Source organism: Toxorhynchites rutilus, chromosome 1, assembly GCF_029784135.1.
Source record: "Toxorhynchites rutilus septentrionalis strain SRP chromosome 1, ASM2978413v1, whole genome shotgun sequence".
NCBI lineage: Eukaryota > Metazoa > Arthropoda > Insecta > Diptera > Culicidae > Toxorhynchites > Toxorhynchites rutilus.
In genome coordinates, this window is record NC_073744.1 from 28,521,663 (window position 1) to 28,535,592 (window position 13,930).

A 13,930-nucleotide genomic window follows, 5' to 3' on the forward strand; every position below is an offset into this window, starting at 1 on the left:
AGTGAAGTAGGGTAGTAGGAGAGATTTAAATAATCGTATTTTAACCGTGGCAGATAACATACTTGCAGTAAGCCTCAAGTGGCGCAGGCCAGCATAGATTTTGGAGCACTGTGTATTCATATGAGCATCCCACTCCAAATCATACTGAAAATATATCGCGGGACATTTTCGTTTCTTTTGCCAAATGCGGGACGTTTCGCGGGACGTAATCCAACGCGGGACATTTTGTTTAAAATGCGGGACTGTCCCGCGTAACGCGGGACGTCTGGTCAGTTTACTTATGCATTATATTCAATAAATATTCCATGCCACTAACATTAATTTATACATTTCATTCAACAATATTCTAGGATAAGAAAAAAGGCACTTGTCCAAAAAAGTTACTCCTATACTCGCGTCGGTGTGTCAGACCGAAAGTTTTAAAAAAGTGGCACACGTCCTCTTTGTACCAACACATGCGATACGCTAAACGATGACGAACGACGAATAACGAAGCTAGAGAGAATTTTTTTTTTATCTGTATTATAGTGAACTCAATTTGGCTGGTTCGTCACTTTTACTTCCATTTTTGGAAGAATGTCGGGAGTGAGAATTGAACTCGTGACCTTTAGCGTGAGAGGCATGGATGTTACCACTACGCCAGATCGCCTCCACATAAGCTAGCTAGAGAGAATCGCAAAGTCGTAGTGTTGATATCTTCTGAACGAATTATTGATTTCTCGGTCTGACAGACCAATGCGCGAGTATAGGAGTATTAAGTATTGAAACAATTACGAGTAATAATTTTCATTCAAATTTTAACAATTTTCAATTGCTTTCGGGTCTAATAATCTGATAGAGACTATCCCCGTACCCACTGTAACCTTGAGTTTCGAACACAGGTGTTATATGATGTTTGAGCAATCATGATTCCCCAATCATGAATGACCTTGCCACAGTGTAGAAATAACAAGGTTTCTCGTCCTACTCTTGCAAAAAAAAACACTATCAAAGGCTATCTACTTATCTGCTTCGTCAATTTCAGTTGTATTCGGGCGTTGACTAGTTTACGGGCACAACGAGTATCACGACCAGAAAGAGGGTCACAACCCGACTCCGTCTACGAGACAAAGACCCAAGCCCGACGTAGTTCTCTCACTTACCGGCGAAACAGTACTTTTGCCTACTGGAAAGTTGGTTGAACTACGACGATGAACTCTTGCGCGTCTACGTCAGAATGGGGAAGACATTCGCCGACACCAAAAGCACCACCGCCACAACCATGGCTCCATCGGGGCCCATTCCGTGCGGTACGCTGGGAGTAGAGTGCGAACGTGATGTGACATTAAATCATATGCATAGTAAACAAGATACTCCGGAGGGGTGTCTGTCTGCTGCTCCTTTTCGTTTGTGCTGTAAAGTGCACCACCGTCTTGGTTCAGTGCACTGGCGACCTGCCACAACCCTGCCGGCATGTGACGAGCAGTCACGAAATATTTATTTATAATACTCTCCAGAGTAATCCGTTTTCCACACATAACTCACGGAAGGCGTCATCGCAATTTTGCCACCATAGCAGAAGATTAGTTGTAACTTCAGCTAGGAAATGCATGAACCGAAATAAAATTGAGTTAAAATCTATCCACTGGAAGTGTCGCCTGAAGGAAGAAGACGTTTTGCCACCGGCCTGGATAAATTGTTTCAAGGAATATGTCCACGTGCTAACGGCAGCTCGGAGCCATCTTCGAAGCGAATTCAATATGATAGGAATCGTTGCAAGAATGTGGGGACATCCGATATAAGGCAATCATTCACTGTGCTCTGTTTTTTTCCGCCTTTTGAGTGGGGCGGCGCTCCAGAGCAAGATAAATTACCTTACCGGATTTATAAATGATCTTCCGGAAAGGGAGCATTCCGTGAATTGGTTCGCTATTAATTTAAGAGTGGTCTTGATGAATGTCAAGCTTTTGTTGGTGAAGTGTGTTTAATTTATGTTGACCGTAGGACGGAAACGATTTTTCAGAAACGTGTGCCTTCATTGGGACGACCAATGAACCTTCCGTAGTCAAGTGTTTTCTTAGCGTTTAGTTTTCTTCAACACGTCCGTTGCCCCTTCACCCAGATATGGGTTTCACTTTCTTCATTCAAATTGAATAGGATTTCCAAACCGAATTTGATCGAATTGGTGCCTAAATATAAACTTAGGATGTGGGATTGGATTGTGCTCCCGTGGCCGAGTGGTTAGCGTCATAACTAATATGCCGGGTGTTCGGGTTCGATTCCCGTTCTGGTCGGGGGAATTTTTCGTCAAAGAAATTTCCTTCGACTTGCACTGTGATCACGCGTATTCTAGAGCTTGCCACTCAGAATGCATTCAAGGCGTGTTATTTGGCATAGAAATCTCAACTAAGTACTAATAAAAATGACGCAAGTAATACTACGTTGAGACGGCGAAGTTCCTCTAGGAACGTTAGTGCCATTGAAGAAGAAGAAGAAGTGTAGAAAAATCATAAAATCAAAATCATAACAATGTAGTGTTTCTTCTATACTTTTGATTAATTTACATTACAGATGGTTTGTACCTGTGTCTATTGCTGCTTCATGCGAAATCCATATAATATGACATTGGCATGTGTTATTGTTGTTAGTTTGTCTTCAAAATGAAAACAATATTGGTAGATTATGTATAATATGTATAGGAACAAAGTTTGACCTTCATTGATTAATTTATTCGCAAGTTGAGCCCTGCAATGAATTTCGTTTGTTAAAGTCGTGTCGTCGTGTTAAAGAAGGTTTCAGTCCAAAACGCGACAAATTGAGTTTTGAGGCGATTAAGTTGGTTGATTACCACTGATTATGTAGGAGATTCCGCTCGGCCGATACGAGAAGGATCTGCAGTACTTGAAGCAACATATGCTACCCAATGTAATGTAATAGTAAAAAGCAATTAAATTACAACACTTATACATAGCCATTCTTCATAACAATCTTACCACAATGTAAAAATGATGATTTTCTAACCTTTCCAGCATAGAAAGAATACTTGAAACCGGGAAATTTGAAGAAAAATTCAAACGAATTTCAAACCCAAAAAACAAAACATCATCATTTTACTCGCTGCGCCATCTGGTTGTAAATCTAACGTAGATTCGTCGCTGACGAATTTACGCAAAGCTGCATCAGCTCATTCAGCACTTTCGAATTTACGCGGGTTACGTATATTCAATTCTAGATTTTTTGTGGCATTATGTTGGTACTCATTTCTCTCACTTATGCTATTTGTTAGCTTTCTGCTATTCCTTGTATCTCTTAGTACGGCTATTTTGAATGTTCAGTTAATTTTTTACCACTGCGAAGAATTTCTATGACTTTGGTCCAATCGCGTGTTGAAACGATTTCATCGGCAAAATGAGTCCAAGAGAATAGTTGACGGGACGGTGACGGTGACGCTGTATGTGTAACGCACTTAATGTGCGATTCACATAGAACGTCACGTCAAATGTCAAACGAATGATTAATTTAATTCATGTTATTCATGGTGTCGTCACCTACAACAATTTTAAATTGCAATGCCCTCTTTTGAATCAGCCTACCTAGAATAAATTTAGAAAAACTCAATGAAAAAAGTCACAGGGTTGTGTCCGAGCCACGACCGCATAGTTGACGTAGGATTACGTTAGGCTATCTGTTGATTTTGGATATGTTAATTCTTCAAACATATCCAAGATCAACAGATAGCCTAACGGAATCGTTAAACTCTTTGATAATGATTTGGTGGCCCTGAAAAGGGCCGTTTTGTTTGGTTGTTGGATATGGTTTGTTCACTCCACCAGTGTTTAACGAGTAATGATGACTGAAAGATGGTAAGCAGTCGTTGGATGGTGCGTATCAGATAAAAAATACCGAAGTGGAACGAGATATGATGAAAACCGCCCTCTGTGATCCTAGACGAGATGCCTCCTATGTTATGTGTGGATGAAATGAAGAAAAAAAACTCACCAATGTAATATAATATAATTACCAATACCGAACACAATTATCTATTTTCCTCGTCAGTAAAAACATGTTACTTTAATATAGAGAAAACATATTTGATATGGGAAAGGTAATTTTCTTTTATAACTTTTACTTTCTAAGTGTTTATTCAACCCAATGCGAATTTTAATTGGACTAACAGCACCTAATACTATATGTAGAGCATATGTGAAATCACTTTTTCTAATATTTCTTCACTTTTCCAATTTTTCTCGCCGTATAAACTTTCCTTTGGTGAAAATAAACACAACAAAATAGCCAGCTTAAACCAAACGACTGAGACGAACCAGCCCAGGAGGCTGAAAGTCTCAAAAATAAAGAATAAATAAAAAAAAAATTAAACCAATCGACCCGTTCTCGCGCGGGAACACACCTTGGTTTTTATTTATGAAAATTGAAAAAAATCGTTTCAAATATCAAGTCATTTTTAACACAACTGCTACCATATACAATTTTACACTTACACTTGTGCTAAATTTTTCATAATACACGATCGGTCACTGATATGAAATTTTGCGAAGCAACCAACATTAATGTTCCAAATTCAAATTTTATTTGCTAGAATTAATCGTATCACTCACCTTACTTGCAATATAGAAATGCCCCCGACTTGCATATATTTGCAATGCCGATTTCCCCTCGGGCACCTTGGTTTTGATGTCTCTGTTAGGGAACACATCTCGGTAAGAACAAAAGTCCCCCCTACTTTCATGTATTCGCAATGTCGATTTTCCCCAGGCAGCTTGGTTTTGATGTCTCTGTTAGGGAACGCATTTCGGTAGGAACAATAGTCCCCCCTACTTTCATGTATTTGCAATGCCGATTTCCCCCAGGTAGCTTGGTTTTGATGTCTCTGTTAGGGACCCGCCGCATGCGTCGTCAACGTCAACCAATCAGAAGTGACTATTTCCGTTAGGATAAGGGTTAAGATTTTTCAATTGTTCGATAGTTAGTTTCATATTATTTCCTTCAATATAAAAAATTGTTATGGAGTGCTGAAATCGATTGACGCAAAAAAATCATCAATCCAACATGAAATGACTGAGCAATAAGCGTTTGAAATTGGACAATTTTCACGATGTGCTCGATTTTCGATTTTCAATATGTTTTCAATATGTTTTCGAAAGACGTAATCCTACGTCAATAATTGAATTATATTATTCAAATACTTGAACCCCGTAGTCCCGACCCTTATTCAACAATAATAATATATGGACTATTTTTCTCAGCTAGTTGCGGATGATTTTGACTCCGAAATTTGGAATTAAGAGGTATGTTGGCATAAAAAAAGACGGGTGGGTAATGTCGGGGACATAACCGGAGTGACGTAGGACTATACAAAGGGGACAGCTTTTGTTAAATATATATTTTAAATATATTGTTTTATTTTCTTCTCCTACGTGAATACCTACCTATCTACCTGAAAAATGGATTAGTTTACTGTTTACTCTTTATGAATATGTTGATGGTTCTGAAAAGAACCTTTGGTGTTGTGTTTTTGTTATCACTCGATATTCCCATCTTGTTCGGTTAAACCTTCCTGTTTAGCTATTGCGTTTGCCACTCGCCACAGCTTTCAAATTTGGAAAATTTCTTCCCATCCAGCTTGTGACATGCTGTTCAGTAAATTACATTTAATACGACGTGTCGGAGAAACACTTTGCCACTCACTGAAACTAATTGTTGCCTTGATGAGCGCCGAACCGAAGCTGCTCTGTTCTTGATGCGGGTTTTCTGATTGTCGTGAGCAGCTTTGCAAGCCAACTCGAGCACTCCGACGGCCGAAACTCTATAATCGTTGTTAGGTATACTGGTGCTCCGGCACCAATCCGTTCGGCCTAGTTACCCTTGCGGAGCAATCAGTGAATGCGACCAACAGGGAACTGGAGACCTGCACGGTTCGAGTGAGACTTTGCCTTTCCCTTAACTTGTCCTCCTTTGTTACGTCCACGATGCCGATTTACGGGTTTACGGTTTGAAAGAAAATAAGATATTTTTTTGGGGTCCGCGTGTTTTATACTCTAGCGGTACACACTCACAGGATAGAGACAAATCTGCAGACTCAGCCAGAGGGGCGACTCCAACGAGACGAACGAATGAGCGTTAAAAGGGAGCGATGGCAAAAAAATACATTCATTACGATTTGTTCGCTCGTTGGATTCACATGCAGGCTTAAAAGGGTCCTTTTCAGGATCACAAAATTATCTTCAATCTAAAGAGTTTATTGTTTTGTTGTCACTCGATATCCCCATCTTGTTCGGCTAAACCTTCCTTTTTAGCGATTGCATTTGCCACTCGCCACAGCTTTCACAGTTGGAAAATTTCTTCCCATCCAGCTTCTGACATATTTTACAGTAAATTACATTCAATGGCACGTCGCATTACCACCACTCAGTATCGGATTGGAGGTAATTTTAACCTGTAATTGAACATTTTCGATGATAGTGGTACAGTGTTGACTTTCAATGTGGGGTCATAATTTGGACCCCGAACTTTATGTTTACAAAAATGTCCAACTAAATATGTCGCATCTGTAGGTCCGTCCAATTAGCTAAATGTCGAGATAAGTGTAAATTACTGTACTATCAATCTAGAAGCAATTTAAGAATTGGTGAAAATCAATAAGCTCAGAACAACTGCCAAATTCACATACTCATCATATCCTGGCAAATAAATTATGAAAAAATCAATTTGTGTTTTATTATTATTTTGGATATTGTTTTAGAAAGCATTGAACTGTATTTCCTAAACTCTTTTTTGGAAGGTTTAATGGCCCTGAAAAGCGCCTTGTTTTGTGGAATGGTTCCAATTTAGAAAACTTTGTACTCGTGGTTTTGAAAAAAACCTTTTCGAACGCCATCGATGCCGCCTTGTTCTGGATTTGCCACCAAAGCAGTTTGTATAAAGAACAAACGTTTTTCTTCTGCTACATGCTGCCGTTTTGCGATTGCGTTAGCCACTCGCTGCAACTGCCTGTTGTTGTCTTGATGTCCACCGAACCGAATGTGGTCTGTTCTGAATACAGGTTTTCTTATCGTCACGAGCAGCTTTGTCAGTCAACTCGATCACTTCAGCGGCCGAAACTATATAACGCCGGCTAGGTGGACTGGAGCTCTGGTATTATCGCGCTCGGCCTAGCTACCCTTGCGGGGAACTCCAGATCAACACGGTTCGAACGGGATTTTGCCTTTCCCTTCACTTTTCCTCCTTTACCATGTCCAGACATGGCTGCTTGGGTTGGTTTGTTGATGTGTTGTGATGCGAACCGATATGGTGTACGGTTTGAATGAGAATGATCGTTACGGCAGCGGAGCGGGGATTTTTAAGCTGGCTGGCTGGCTCGAGAATTACACATGTGTGAGACTGCGACCAATGTTTCGTTCATTTTTTCTTTTTCCTTTCCAATCGTGCTTCATTCTATTTCGTTGCTGCTCTGGTTGCCCGGTTTGGTCGGTACGATTTGAGGAGCACAAAATGGACCAATCAAAAATGGGCACATAGTGCATTTTGACAATGCTTGATATTTCACAATTATTCAATTATTTATCTCAAGAAAAATGAAATGTTATTCGTAATGATAGATGCGTAGATATATTTCCTATCAATTGATGCAAAAACCTTTGCGATCTATTGAGAAATGCTCGAGTTATAAGCGTTCCAAATCTTGCATTTTTCCTACTTGTTCAGTGCCTAGATTTCCATTTCACCCCCTATATCTTCCGGTTAGACGTAGTCCTACGTCAAAATACAACCAAAATCAAAACAAAAGCCGAGACACGAAGCCCAGATAAAAACCCAACGAGCCGTCTCTCTCCGTCAATTGACGATCTAACGCAAAACGTAAACGATCGGTGAGACATCTGGATTTTGTTTTTGAAATAAGAAAATGATGATAATGTAACCTAAAACTCAAAAACAAATCACGTATATTTTACTTCCGGGCTTTCCAAGGTATTTCTCACGCGCAGGAACCATGCATTTTTCAACTTGTTTTTGATTTTGCTCTCGAATTTCCTTTTTTGATTCAACCATTGTCAATATTTATACAGTTTTCACTACTGAAAGAGGTAAGAAAATAACATCTATATATATAAAAATAGATTTCTGTCTGTCTGTCTGATTCTTATGGACTCGGAAACTACTGAACCGATCGACATGACAATTGGTATGTAGGGGTTTTTGGGGCCGGGGAAAGTTTTCATGATAGTTTGAGACTCTTCTCCCCCCTCTAAGGAGGGGGGGGGGGTTGCCATACAAATTAAATACAAATTTCTGCATTACTCGAGAATTAATCAAGCAAATGAAACCAAATTAGGCTTCCATACGAATGAAACACAAATTTCTACATTACTCGAGAATTAATTAAGCAAACGAAACTAAATTTAGTATGTGAAGGTTTTAGGGTGCAATAAATATTTTTACGGTGGTTAGATACTCCTCCCCCCTCTCTTAGGGGGGATTGCCATACAAATGAAACACACATTTCTACATTACTCGAGAATTAATCAAGCAAATGAAACCAAATTAGGCATATGGAGGTTTGAGGGTGCAATAAATGTTTCTATGGTGGCTCGACACTCCACTCCCTCTTTTAGGGTGGACTGCAATACAAATTAAAAACAAATTTCTGCATAACTCGAAAACTAATAAACCAAATGGAGCCAATTTTGGCATGTGAAGATTTTAGGGGGAACGAAACGTTCTATGATGAATAGACACTCTTCCTCTCTTTCTAAGGAGTGAAGAAGGGAGGAGTCTGCCTTTATTCTATCATATTTTCTGTATCAAATATTTATTCCATGTAAAGGAGAAACATGTTATTTGCAAGTGGTTGAAAAATATTGAAGGAGAATTGTGTCTGAAAATAATCTGATATTATAATGATGAGTTTTGGTAGAAGTACTAGGAATTTTTTAGTAAAAGGTAAATTCAACGGGGCGATTAGAGGATCATTCAATGAACAGTTCTGCAGTGACCCTCTCCCACGAATAGAACATCTCAGATAATTTCAATATGAATAAGTATTTACAATAAGAAATATTCCTACTGAAGATGGGGGAGAATCCAACCAAGGATTTTCCAACAGGAACGATGGAATTTTCCATACTGTGCAAGTTGAAAATTCCCTACACATAGCAGGTAGCCAGTAAGTTAGTTCTAACGTTTTTAGAGTTCTGTACATCCTCACAGAGGGATCGAGGATTAGAGAAAAAAAATAAATCAGTTGATAGTTGAACATCGAGAAGAACAGTTGTTTCTCTCGATAGAACAAAAAAGAAAAGTGCCCCAGACCGCTCGGGCGCTACATTTGGTGACAGCGGTGGGATGCTGTCCAAGTGGGGACAGCAGCCCACCCATAGAAGTGTTTCAATTTTGACTGCTGCTGTTGTGTATTTGGCGTCCGCTGCTGCCAGAAGGGACGAAATTTTGTGCTATCAAGAATTATTTTTTGTGACCCATGTTGGTGCATGTGAGATCGAAGCTAAAGCAAATGAAGAGATCGAAAGAGTAAAAAGAATGTGACGTTGAACCGAAAAAGTGCTTACCAAAACAAGAAAAGATAATTCCTAAATTAAATGCCACTGCGCAAGTAAGTTAATCTAATGGTGGCTAAAGTGTCCTCCGTTCAACGCTGAGCGGAGTTTCGAGGAAAGGAAGTTATTAGATAGGTCGTAAGACTGCCGGAAATTTAGTGCGACCAAAACCTTTTTGACTTGGTAATCGAAGTGAACACATAAGCCACACCAGCACCGGGGTGAACTTCGAGCAGCAGAATATCCAGCCGCTGGTTTTTGGCCGCCAACTTCACACAAGTCGAGGTAACTACAACGGCGGAAAAACAACTAGTAGCTGATAAATACTTAATAGTGCAATTATGGCAGCTGCACTAGATCTGGAAGCTTTGGATAGACGGGTGAATATGGAAAACCATCCGTTGGTCAAAGGAGGCGGTAAGAAGCTACTTTATTATAGGAGAAATAGTAGTCGATTCTGTTAATAGGCCGAGTGTTGTGGAAACATGGACATGGATAAGTTTAGAAGTTAATTTTCTAATTTTTGAGATGGTTTTCGATTAACAATGAATGTAGAAAAGCAAGACAAATTAGCGTGAATTGTGATTAACAAACGAAAAAAATATATATACATATTTCTATGTGAATAACAACTGAAACTGAATGATATTAAGGATATGCTAATCGTTCAATAAAATTAATCTGGCGAGGGCTAATCAATGAATGAAATTATTAAATATAGGAAACATGATACTACCTAAAGACAAGCTACAGGATAACAAGATAACAAGTCTTGAGAAACATGAATCAAAGAAGGGAAATTATTAGTTGAAAGTATTTCTTCAATTCTGTAAAAACTGCTTATTTTGTTTGGAAAAAACTTTCCTGTCTCCCATACTTTAAAAGTATGAACAGGGCAATCTGGGGAAATGGACTTATCGAGATTTAAACAGGTGTGATTTCAAATTTAATAAACACACTTCGAAGTGGAATTTAAAAAAAAGTAAAAGATTGAGCCATATATGTCTACAGCCAATTTAACAAAAATGTGTCCATCAATCGCAATCATAGCTTTTGAATGTACCGAAGGGCTGGAAAACCAGGAATTCTTTCCTGTAACGGCATGTATGTCCCAATACTTACTTAAAAGTTCATGAGTAACTAAAATGTGGGTTAAAATTATATTATCAAACATATGAATGAAACGAAATAGCGCTATAAATGCGAAGAAAATTAATGGAAGAGGTATACACACCCTTCAAATATATGATGAATGAATTAAAAGAGTAAATAGGAGAGTATTAATAAACGTATTATACGAAGAAATTTGAAAAGAAAAGAAAACTATTTTTATTGTAGCTGTAAAAGCACAAGTGTTTATCGATAAGGCGTTTTGGAAAATTTTATGGAGATATGATAATTTTATTTTTCATTTGGAATTCGGAATTTCAGAATTGAGGGAGTTGAGATAAATAAATACAGATATCATAGCAAATGAAGAACACACAAAAATTGAAATAATATACAATCAGTTATATATAAAAACAACCTCACAGACCAATTTTAGAGGTAACTCTTCTAGTTTCCCCTAAAACTCATTGAGTAGGGGGAGATGCAGTGACCCTCTCCCACGAATAGAACATCTCAGATAATTTCAATATGAATAAGTATTTACAATAAGAAATATTCCTACTGAAGATAGGGGAGAATCCAACCAAGGATTTTCCAACAGGAACGATGGAATTTTCCATACTGTGCAAGTTGAAAATTCCCTACACATAGCAGGTAGCCAGTAAGTTAGTTCTAACGTTTTTAGAGTTCTGTACATCCTCACAGAGGGATCGAGGATTAGAGAAAAAAAAAAATCAGTTGATAGTTGAACATCGAGAAGAACAGTTGTTTCTCTCGATAGAACAAAAAAGAAAAGTGCCCCAGACCGCTCGGGCGCTACAGTTCTGCGATTGGACTCATGAACTAGCGCTTAGTAAGAAAACGTGAATATTTGAAGGTATTGAAAACAAAAAAGACGGGTGGGTAATGTCGGGGACATAACCGGAGTGACGTAGGACTATACAAAGGGGACAGCTTTTGTTAAATATATATTTTAAATATATTGTTTTATTTTCTTCTCCTACGTGAATACCTACCTATCTACCTGAAAAATGGATTAGTTTACTGTATACTCTTTATGAACATGTTGATGGTTCTGAAAAGAACCTTTGGTGTTGTGTTTTTGTTATCACTCGATATTCCTATCTTGTTCGGTTAAACCTTCCTGTTTAGCTATTGCGTTTGCCACTCGCCACAGCTTTCACAGTTGGAAAATTTCTTCCCATCCAGCTTGTGACATGTTGTTCAGTAAATTAAATTTAATGCGACGTGCCGGAGAAACACTTTGCCACTCACTGAAACTAATTGTTTCCTTGATGAGCGCCGAACCGAAGCTGCTCTGTTCTTGATGCGGGTTTTCTGATTGTCGTGGGCAGCTTTGCAAGCCAACTCGAGCACTCCGACGGCCGAAACTCTATAATCGCTGTTAGGTATACTGGTGCTCCGGCCCCAATCCGTTCGGCCTAGTTACCCTTGCGGAGCAATCAGTGAATGCGACCAACAGGGAACTGGATACCTGCACGGTTCGAGTGAGACTTTGCCTTTCCCTTAACTTGTCCTCCTTTCTTACGTCCACGATGCCGATGCCGTACAACCACACGGGTTTACGGTTTGAAAGAAAATAAGATATTTTATTGGGGTCCGCGTGTTTTATACACACTCACAGCATAGAACCAAAACGGCAGACTCAGCCAGAGGGGCGAGTCCAACGAGACGAACGAATGAGCGTTAAAAGGGAGCGATGGCAAAAAAATACATTCATTACGATTTGTTCGCTCGTTGGATTCACATGCAGGCTAAAAAGGGTTCTTTTCAGGATCACAAAATTATCTTCAATCTAAAGAGTTTATTGTTTTGTTATCACTCGTTATCCCCATCTTGTTCGGCTAAACCTTTCTGTTTAGCGGTTGCATTTGCCACTCGCCACAGCTTTCACAGTTGGAAAATTTCTTCCCATCCAGCTTGTGACATATTTTACAGTAAATTACATTCAATGGCACGTCGCATTACCACCACTCAGTATCGGATTGGAGGTAATTTTAACCTGTAATTGAACATTTGTGATGACAGTGGTACAGTGTTGACTTTCAATGTGGGGTCATAATTTGGACCCCGAACTCTATGTTTACAAAAATGTCCAACTAAATATGTCGCATTACAGGTCCTTCCAATTAGCTAAATGTCGAGATAAGTGTAAATTACTGTACTTTCAATCTAGAAGCAATTTAAGAATTGGTGAAAATCAATAAGCTTAGAACAACTGCCAAATTCACATACTCATCATATCCTGGCAAACAAATTATTAAAAAAATTAATTTGTGTTTTATTATTATTTTGGATATTGTTTTAGAAAGCATTGAACTGTATTTCCTAAACTCTTTTTTGGAAGGTTTAATGGCCCTGAAAAGCGCCTTGTTTTTTGGAATGGTTCCAATTTAGAAAACTTAGTACTCGTGGTTTTGAAAAAAACCATTTCGAACGCCCTCGATGCCGCCTTGTTCTGGATTTGCCACCAAAGCAGTTTGTATAAAGAACAAACTTTTTTCTTCTGCTACTTGATGCCGTTTTGCGATTGCGTTTGCCACTCGCCACTCGCTGCAACTGCCTGTTGTCTTGATGTCCACCGAACCGAATGTGTTCTGTTCCGAATGCGGGTTTTCTTATCGTCGCGAGCAGCTTTGCTAGCTAACTCGATCACTTCGGTGGCCGAAACTATATAACGCCGGCTAGGTGGACTGGTGCACTGGTACTAACGCGCTCGGCCTAGCTACCCTTGCGGGGAACTTCAGATCAACACGGTTCGAGCGGGATTTTGCCTTTCCCTTCACTTTTCCTCCTTTACCATGTCCAGACATGGCTGCTTGGGTTGGTTTGTTGATGTGTTGTGATGCGAACCGATGTGGTGTACGGTTTGAATGAGAATGATCGTTACGGCCGCGGAGCGGGGATTTTTAAGCTGACTGGCTGGCTCGAGAATTACGCATGTGTGAGACTGCGACCAATGTTTCGTTAATTTTTTTCTTTTTCCTTTCCAATCGTGCTTCATTCTATTTCGCTGCTGCTCTGGTTGCCCGTTTTGGTCGGTACGATTTGAGGAGCACAAAATGGACCAATCAAAAATGGGCACATAGTGCATTTTGACAATGCTTGATATTTCACAATTATTCAATTATTTATCTCAAGAAAAATGAAATGTTATTCGTTATGATAGATGCGTAGATATATTTCCTATCAATTGATGCAAAAACCTTTGCGATCTATTGAGAAATGCTCGAGTTATAAGCGTTCCAAAT